Here is a 9189-nt window from a genome sequence, read left to right on the forward strand (position 1 = left end):
AAAACAAGTATCACTACATTCAAAATAATACAAAGTATGTTATTTGATTGTAATGTAAGTAAATTAAAATCAATAACAAAAAGTTATCTATAAAATCCCTAAATGTATTTCACAACTAAAAAAACATATTTTTAAATAACCTGAGTCAAAAAATAGGAATCAAAAAGGAAATTAGAAGGTATTTTGAACTAAATTAAAATGCAAACACAACATATTGAAATTTGTGGGAAACTTAAAATAGTAATTAGAGAAAAATTTTATAGCACTAAATGTCTATACTAAAAAAGAAGCAAGTTCTCAAACAATGACCTCAGTTTCCATTTTAAGAAAGTAGAAAAAGAAATTAATGCTAAAGAAAGTAGAGGATAATGGATTTATATATAGAATATATAAAAAGAACTCTCAAAAAGCCATATAACAAACTGAGGGTTCTAGAGGGGAGGAGGGTGGGGGGAGGCATTAGCCTGGTGATGGGTATTAAAGAGGGAATGTATTGAATGGAGCACTGGGTGTTATACGCACACAATGAATCATGGAACACTACATCAAAAACTAATGATGTAATGTATGGTGATTAACATAACACAATAAAATAAAATTTTAAAAAAAGCAATATAAAAGACATACAGCAAAAAAGGAAACATTTATTCAAGAAAATTACTAAAATTTGGTAAGCACAGCAAGAGCCTGTGGCATTTGAACCACAACCTGTTCCCTCCCTCTCTGCTACCAGACAGCAAAATAGAAACTCCACTCCAAGCTGGTGCAGTCAAGAACATAGCGTTTCCTCATCTCCCAGCAACCAGTCAGAGGGTGTGGTATCCTCCCAGGAGAGGGAGGACATTAGCGTTTCTCATCCCTACCCCCCCACCTGTTGCTGAAGGTATGTTCTGGGTAAATATGGGTGAAAAATGGGACTCCTTTTCTGCTGACTCTCCTGCCATGAGATGCAGGCTCTACCTTGGGTACAGCATGCAGAGAACACTAGGGTCCTGACTGCGCTCTCTCTCAAGCTCATAGGTAGTGGTTTCACACCAAGAGAGGCAAGCCAAGAAGACTGAAGACTACTGGCCCCTTGCTCCCAGTGCCCAGCTCTTAAAAGAGCAGTGTCGGGGCGCCTGGGTGGCTCAGTTGGTTAAGCGACTGCCTTCGGCTCAGGTCATGGTCCTGGAGTCCCGGGATCGAGTCCCACATCGGGCTCCCTGCTCAGTGGGGAGTCTGCTTCTCCCTCTGACCCTCCTCCCTCTCCTGCTCTCTGTCTCTCATTCTCTCTCTCTCAAATAAATAAATAAAATCTTAAAAAAAAAAAAAAAGAGCAGTGTCATACAAAGATAACTATACTTTCTGTGTCCTCATGTTACAAGCCATGGTTCAGAGACTTTGCTCTGGGGAAAAAGCAGGCCTTAAAAAGCTCCAAAGCTCTCCTCAAAGTAATTGACTTCATTTGCACTAGATTATCAGGAAGTTTAAGCCTGAAGACACTCTCAAAAACAGTGGAGGTTTTGGAGTAAAACAATTAAGAGGAGACTGGCAGACTTATTAAACATATAATCTAAATCGTAGGCCAGATAATTTACCGGAAAGAACCAGGGAAAGAGAGCCCTCTTGGAGTCAGAACAAATCTCAAGCACTGACCACACAAACTATCCCTACGAAGGAGTCTAAATTTAATTGGATCAGTTGGTGAAGCCATTTATGTCCAGGTCATTGTTTGTAAACAATAGAGCAGTCCGCCAGCAATTAGTGGAGCTTAACAGCTGGGAGTGGTCAGTGAAAGAGACAATAAAAGAGAGACCTAATGAAACCACTGTCATCACAGGGAGAATGACAATGGGCAACCTATGGCTGCATCCTCTTAGGAGCAATAGCACGAATTTCACACTGTGGGGGGGGGCAGTGGAGCTAATAAAACAAATGCTATAAATATATCTTGTCCTTCCTTTCTTCTCTCATATTTAAAAAAAGATAAAAATTTATATCAATAATTTAATAATGCATTGTTGTATTTGTATCATATGTTATGTAATATGCATAACAATAATACCACAGAAAGAGGGAAAGGGGAATAGGGTTATAGAGGAGTAACATTTTTGTATCTCACTGGAATTAAGTTAGTACAAATCTGAAGTATATTCTGGTAGGTATACTTAAAAACATATAGTGAAAAAATCATTAAGGAATTTAAAATGCCACATGAGAAAATATTAACTTAATGTAAGAGGATGCAGTAAAAAAAGGAATAGGAAAACAAAAAAGATATGAGAGAGGAAGAATATACTTAGCAATCATGGTTTCTAATACCATCTTCCAATAAAAAGACTCCTTGGAGAAATGGCTGATTCTATGATTGGGGCAAGATATATCCAAGTTGGGGCTTATAACGCTTTATACTGCCAGAACATAGGGAACTACTGGAAAAAATGAAGAAGAGGAAATATGTCAAAGTGAAACAGAAGCCACCCGAAAGAGATACCAAAGATCAAAGCTGGAACAATTTGAGCAGCAAAATAAATGAAGTAGCATTGGATTCTAATGCTGTATTATTTTACTAGGGCTGCCATGACAAAACCACAGAGTAGATGACTTAACAAAAATGTATTTTCTTACGGTTCTGGAAATTATACATGAAGATCAAGGTGTTAGGAGGTTCAGTTTCTTCAGAGGCCTTACTCCTTGACTTACAGATGGCTGTCTTCTTCCTGTGTGCCCACATGAACTGCCTTTGCTCTGTGCTTGTGCATACCCTGGTGTCTCTCTGGATGTCCTAATTTATTTTCATAAGTATATCAGAGAGATTTGTTTACAGCCCACCCTAATGCATTCATTTTAATTTAATTACTTTTTTATTTTTATTTATTTTTAAAGATTTTATTTATTTATGTGACAGAGAGAGAGACAGCAAGAGAGGGAACACAAGCATGGGGAATGGGAGAGGGAGAAGCAGGCTTCCGCAGAGTTGGGAGCCCAATGCGGGGCTCGATCCCAGGACCCTGGGACCATGACCTGAGCCGAAGGCAGACAATTAATGACTGAGCCACCCAGGTGCCCCTTAATTTAATTACTTTTTTAAAGGCCCTATCTCCAAACGCAGGTATTGTGGTTACAGTTTAAACATATAAATTTGGGGGGGACACAATTTGGTTCATAACAAATGCAAAGTATAAAATAAATATACATCAGTCCATACTGATATAAATAAGTGATTCAATAAATTTTTTAAAAAATGGAGAAAAGTCTCTTGTGCTGAAGAATTACAAATGAATTTGTAAATATTCCACTCCACAAGAGGGGGAGCATATCTCTCCATTCCTTTTTTTTTTTTTAAGGATTTTATTTATTTATTTAATTGACAGAGAGAGAGAGAGAGAGAGACAGCGTGAGGGGGAACACAAGTAGGGGGAGTGGGAGAGAGAGAAGCAGGCCTCCCGCTGAGCAGGGAGCCCAATGCGGGGCTCGATCCCAGGACCCCAGGATCATGACCTGAGCCGAAGGCAGTCACTTAACCAACGGAGCCACCCAGGCGCCCCTCTCCATTCCTTAAGTGCGGGCAACACATAGTGACTTCCTTTCAAAGAGTACAGTATATAAAGGGGGAAAAGAGCAACTTTACAATGGAGAGACCTGACAAACACTACTTCCTAAAGTTTATATGAAAACTCAGTGGAACTAAAATAGGAAAGACAATTTGAAAACAAAGTTGGAAGACTCACACTTCTCAAATTCAAAACTTACTATAAAGCAATAGTGATCAAGAGACTATAGTAATGGAATAGATTAGAATAGAATAGAACTGAAAGTCCTCACATAATACTGTATCTATGGCCAATGATTTTTTTTTTAAGATTTTTTTTTTTTAATGAATTTATTTGACAGATAGGGACACAGCGAAAGAGGGAACACAAGCAGGGGGAGTGGGAGAGGGAGAAGTAGGCTTCCCGCTGAGCGGGGAGCCTGATGCGGGGCTCGATCCCAGGACCCTGGGACCATGACCTGAGCCGAAGCAGACGCTTAACGACTGAGCCACCCAGGCGCCCCTATGGCCAATGATTTTTGACAAGGATGCCAAAACTATCCCATGGAGAAAGAATAGGCTTTTCAACAAATGGTACTGGAACAACTGGATAGCCATATGCAAAAGAATGAAGCTAGACCCTTATGTCACAACATATACAAAAATGGATCAAAAATCCTGACTATACCAAGATTCACCAAAGATGTCTAGTAACTGGACCACTCATAAATGGTACAGGCACTTTAGAAATTTGTTTGGAATCATCATAAAAACTTAAACATACATCTACCATATAACACAACCATCCTACTTCTAGGTAGTTACCTAAGAGAAACAAGAGCATAAATCCACTGAAAGACTTATACACAAATGTTCAAAGAAGCATTACTCATAATATCCCCAAGCTAGAGGCAATCCAAATGTGCATATACATGTAAATAAACAAATTATAGTATATTCAATCAGTGGAAAACTACTCAGCAATAGAAAGAAACACAATTGATACCCACACCAATATAGATGAATCTCAAAATAATTATGCTTAAAGACAATCAAAAACACAAAATACATAATTGATATTCCATTTATATTAATTCTAGAAAATGCAACCATGATGCAAATTTTATCAGTGATTATCTAGAAATGGGTGGAAACAGGGTTTGAAGGAGGCATTACAAAGAAGCACAAGAAAACTTGTGGTGAGATATGTTTGTTATCTTGTGGTGATAGTTTCTTGGGCATATGCTTACATCAGAAATTATAAGTTGTGTAGTTTAAATACATGTAGTACATTTTGTGTCAATGATATCTCACTGCAGCTGTTAAAAAGAGCTATATAGATGCATGTAAGGGCATATTAGATATAGTAGAAGAGGGAATATGTGAACTAAAAGGTAGATCCAAATAAAATATCCAAACTGAATGTTAGAGGAAAAAAAGTTTAGGTACTACAAAAGGGCATGAAAGTCATATGCTAGGTCTAATATATGTTTAATTTGGTGGGCCAGAAGCAAAGGAGAGAAAAAATGGCATAGAAGAAATATTTGAACTGTAGTGATTGAGAATTGTCCAAAGCTCTCAAAAGCCATGATTTCAAGAAACTGTATTCCCTAATTAGGATAAATTCAATGGAGGTCACATCTAGGTATATCACAGTAATAATATGAAAAGATAAAAATAAACATTTTAATACAACCATATACAAAATAAGCATATTATTATAAAAGGAGTGACACTAAACAGATAGCCAATTCTTCAACAGAAATAGTGAAAGCCAGAAAACCATGTAATTACATTTTAAAATGCTGATTATAGATAATAATCTCCAATTTAGAATTTTACACAAAGGAAGAAATATCTCAAAAAACTGTCACAAGTCCAGATGAATTGGAGAGAGTGAACTGTCAGGTATTGGAGTAGTCAATTATAGCAACAAGCCCAAAATGAAAGTAACATTCAACCTTTAATCATATAGCAAGAGGCTAAACCAGAGAAAACTCTGACTCCCCCCTGTTCCATTTTCTTTCATGAAATGGCATGCTGATTGAGGATCAAGTGGATCAGCAGATATAGTTTGTTTTTTTTTTTCCACTGCCAAAGGAGTCTCAAAAAAAGGCTCTTGGAGTTTTATAGACTCTGGACTTGGGGGACTGGAGAGGGGAAAGTAGAAGGTCTAGTAAGTACCAAGTACTGAGAGAGCATGGAGACAAGTATCTTCAAATTTCCCCCCTCTGCCCATAAGAAGGCCTAGGCAGAGGTACCCGAGGAAGGCCCCAGATAAAGAGGCCTCTAAATAAAGGCACCTGAGGTAGGAATGCAAAATACACATAAGAACATGGCCAGCCAGTGGAGTCTGAGCCCTTGACTGCAACTCCCTTCAGAGACTGGCTATGTACCAAACCTCATGTGAGAAGGGCAGCTTTCCCCTGTAAGGACTGCCAGATAAAGCCTTGGTAATTGGCTATGCAACAATCACACATAGGGCCTGAAAAATTTTGGCCAGGAGTCAGACTCCTTCAAAATAAACTGTAATCAAGGTATTTTCAGAAAAACAAAAAACTAGGAAACTTTATCATCAGCAGCCCTGAACTAAAAGAAATACCAAAAGAGATGTTATTCAAGTAAAAAATATTAATCCAGATGGAAGCATAGAAATGCAAGAAAGAAAAAAGAACAATGCAGAAAATATATGTGTAGGTAAATATGAGTATTTACTACATAAAACAATAATAATGTCATGCTGAATACTGAAGAAAGAACAAAAGAATGTATCACTGATGAGCTACTAGTGGAGAAAACAGAATAATAAAAATACTTGATTACTCCAAAAATAAGGAATAAAAAAAATAAATCATAGAACAGATCCACATATCAAGAATAAAAAGTAAGTTGGTAAATTTAAACCCAAACTTCATCAAAAATTTAAAAAAACCCTCCAAATGAAAATAAAGGTTTAGAATGAATTTTTTAAGTATTTATTTATTTATTTGTGAGAGAGAGAGCACACAAGCGGGAGTGTTACAGGATTTTTGTTCTCTTAGTGCCCACAGTTCTTTGTCACGCTGCTTCGAAAAATGAAGAGGTAGACCAGACAAAGAGTGGTGGGCAGCAAAGCAAAGTTTACTGAACCATAGTACAAAGCTCCCAGAGAGGGAGGGGACCCAAAAGGGTTTCCATTTCGGCCTTCAAATTTAGGGGTTTTTATAAACTCTTTGCAGAACTGTCTTGAGCATCCTGAGTGTGGGCCCCTTGTGGATTGGCTGCTAAAGTGTGCCAATCAGGGCTTTGATCATGTACCTGTCTACCTATTGGGTTATTGTTCATGTGTTGATGGTTCTTTGGGCTGATGTTTGGAGACTAACTGCCTCAACTTGTGATAGTGACCAATGTTTTATGGTTAATTGTTTCATTTCAGGATGTTTTGCAAAAGTCATTCCTTCAAAGGCTGCTAGACAGGATGCTATTGTGGTCTTGTCTAAGCTGTAGAACAGGATGCTAGTGCAGTTTTGTCTTAGCTGTCCTGGCCTTTTTGCTTTATTGTTGGGTACCCTGGCCCTGACTACCTAAGTGTCCAATTAACTTCTAACAGGAGGGGCAGAGGGAGAGTCTTTTAAGCAGGCTCTGTGCTGAGCATGGAGCCCAGCATGTGAGCTTGATCTCATGACCCTGACATCACAACCCAAGCCGAAACCAACAGTTAGACACTTAACTGACTGCACGACCCAGGCGCCCGTAGAATGAATTTTTAAAGCTACTTTTCATAAGACACACAATTTAAACAAAAATTCAGAAAGCCTGAAAGCAGTAAGATAAATATGTCATGCAAATTTTAATTAAAGATACCTAGTGAAATGACACTAATATTAGACAAAGCAGATTTTAAGGTGATAAGGCTTACTAGAAATTGAAGGGATATTTTAGAATAAAAGGTCAATAAGGTAGAACAATATAATAAATTATATGCCCTCTCATCATAGCTTAAAAATATAGAGAGTAAAAACTGACAGAGTAAAAGGGGAAAAATATTTTTAAAAATCTACACTCATAGTAGATTTCAGCATACCATCCTGAGTAATACATTAATCAGACAAAAACATTTAAGGTTATATATAAAATTTTAACAATGTGGTTGACAAAATTAATCCAACTGACATTTATAGAAAGGCACGTCAACTACAGAATGCAAATTCTTGGAACACTTACCAAATTGGCCATATGCTGAGCAATAATACAAATCTCAGCTAATTTTAAGAACCAAAATCACACAAATTATATAATCTGACCGGAATGGGAATAATCTTGAAAACACTGACAAAAAAGGTAACAAGGAAACAAATCTCCCAAATATTTTGAAATTTCACAATGCTTTTTTAAATAACCCATGGGTAAAAGAAAAAAATAGCAATGAAAATGAGAAAATATATTTAATGATAATGAAATAACAATATTAAATATAAATTATATTATAAATTGTTAATATAAACTATAATATTAAAACTTGTTAGAGGTAGATAAAACCACTCTTATGGTGTAATGTATAGCCTGAAATACATATATTAGAAAAAGAATAAAGGGGAATATTCTGAGGGGCCAAGAAGAATGTTCCTGAGAATCATCAGCCCATGGGAAAAGAAGGGAGCTTACCTTCTTGCTTCTATTCTCAATTAATCAAGAGCTTTTCCATGGACTCTCACCCTTCTAGGCCTCCTCACACTTCTACACTGTGTGTTCATGTGTGCGGGGCAGATTCTCACAGATATCTGCCATTGCAGAGTAAGATAAGCCCTGGTGAAGTGAGGTAAAGTGCTGTCAGGTTACACCTGTGTGAAATTGGCTGCCACAACAATGTCTGGTGAAAAAAAGCAGGCCTAGAGCATGCGACGTGAGGCCCAAGATGGGCCCAATACAACATCCATTTCAAGTCAAAAAAAAAAAAAAGAAAAAAAAGAAAAGAAAAAGAAACAAGTTAAAAGTAAAAGAAAGCAAACAGAATGAAATAACAAGGAGCAGAAATTAATATAAAAACACTATCCTAAAGAAAATATCACTAAGCACAGTTTGTTTCTTTGAAAAAGACCAATAAAATTGATAAACCATTGGCAAGACTGAGAAAGAAAAAAGCCAAATAGAAAAGGTATACATTGTGAATATTGAGAAGTAAAAATTTTATTGAATCTACAAACATCAAACAAATAAGAGGATATTATGAACAGCTTTATACCAATAAATTTGAAAATTTAAATAAAATTCATAACTTCCTAGAAAAGTACAACCTATACAATGTACACAAGAAAAATATAGATCTGAATAATTCAACTCAAAGAAAGAATATTAAATTTATATTTTAAAAAAGATAGTTTTACCAGTGACTTCCCCACACATACTCATAAATGTCCCCAATCGTACCCAAACTTCCAGTGAATAGAGAAATATTCAATGCTTCCCAATTCACTTAATGAAGTCAACATAACTTTAACACTAAAACCTGACAAGGTCAATGTGTAGATGCAATATTACAAGTTTATTCCTACCATAAACATATGTGCAAAAAGCATAAACTGAAGCCAGCAATATATAATAAATGTAATACATGATGAAGGTGGCTTTTTTCAGGAATGCAAGATTGGTTTAACATTTGCAAAGCAATCACTGAAATTCACTACATAGAATAAGGAGAA

Source organism: Neomonachus schauinslandi, chromosome X (assembly GCF_002201575.2).
Source record: "Neomonachus schauinslandi chromosome X, ASM220157v2, whole genome shotgun sequence".
NCBI classification, from domain to species: domain Eukaryota; kingdom Metazoa; phylum Chordata; class Mammalia; order Carnivora; family Phocidae; genus Neomonachus; species Neomonachus schauinslandi.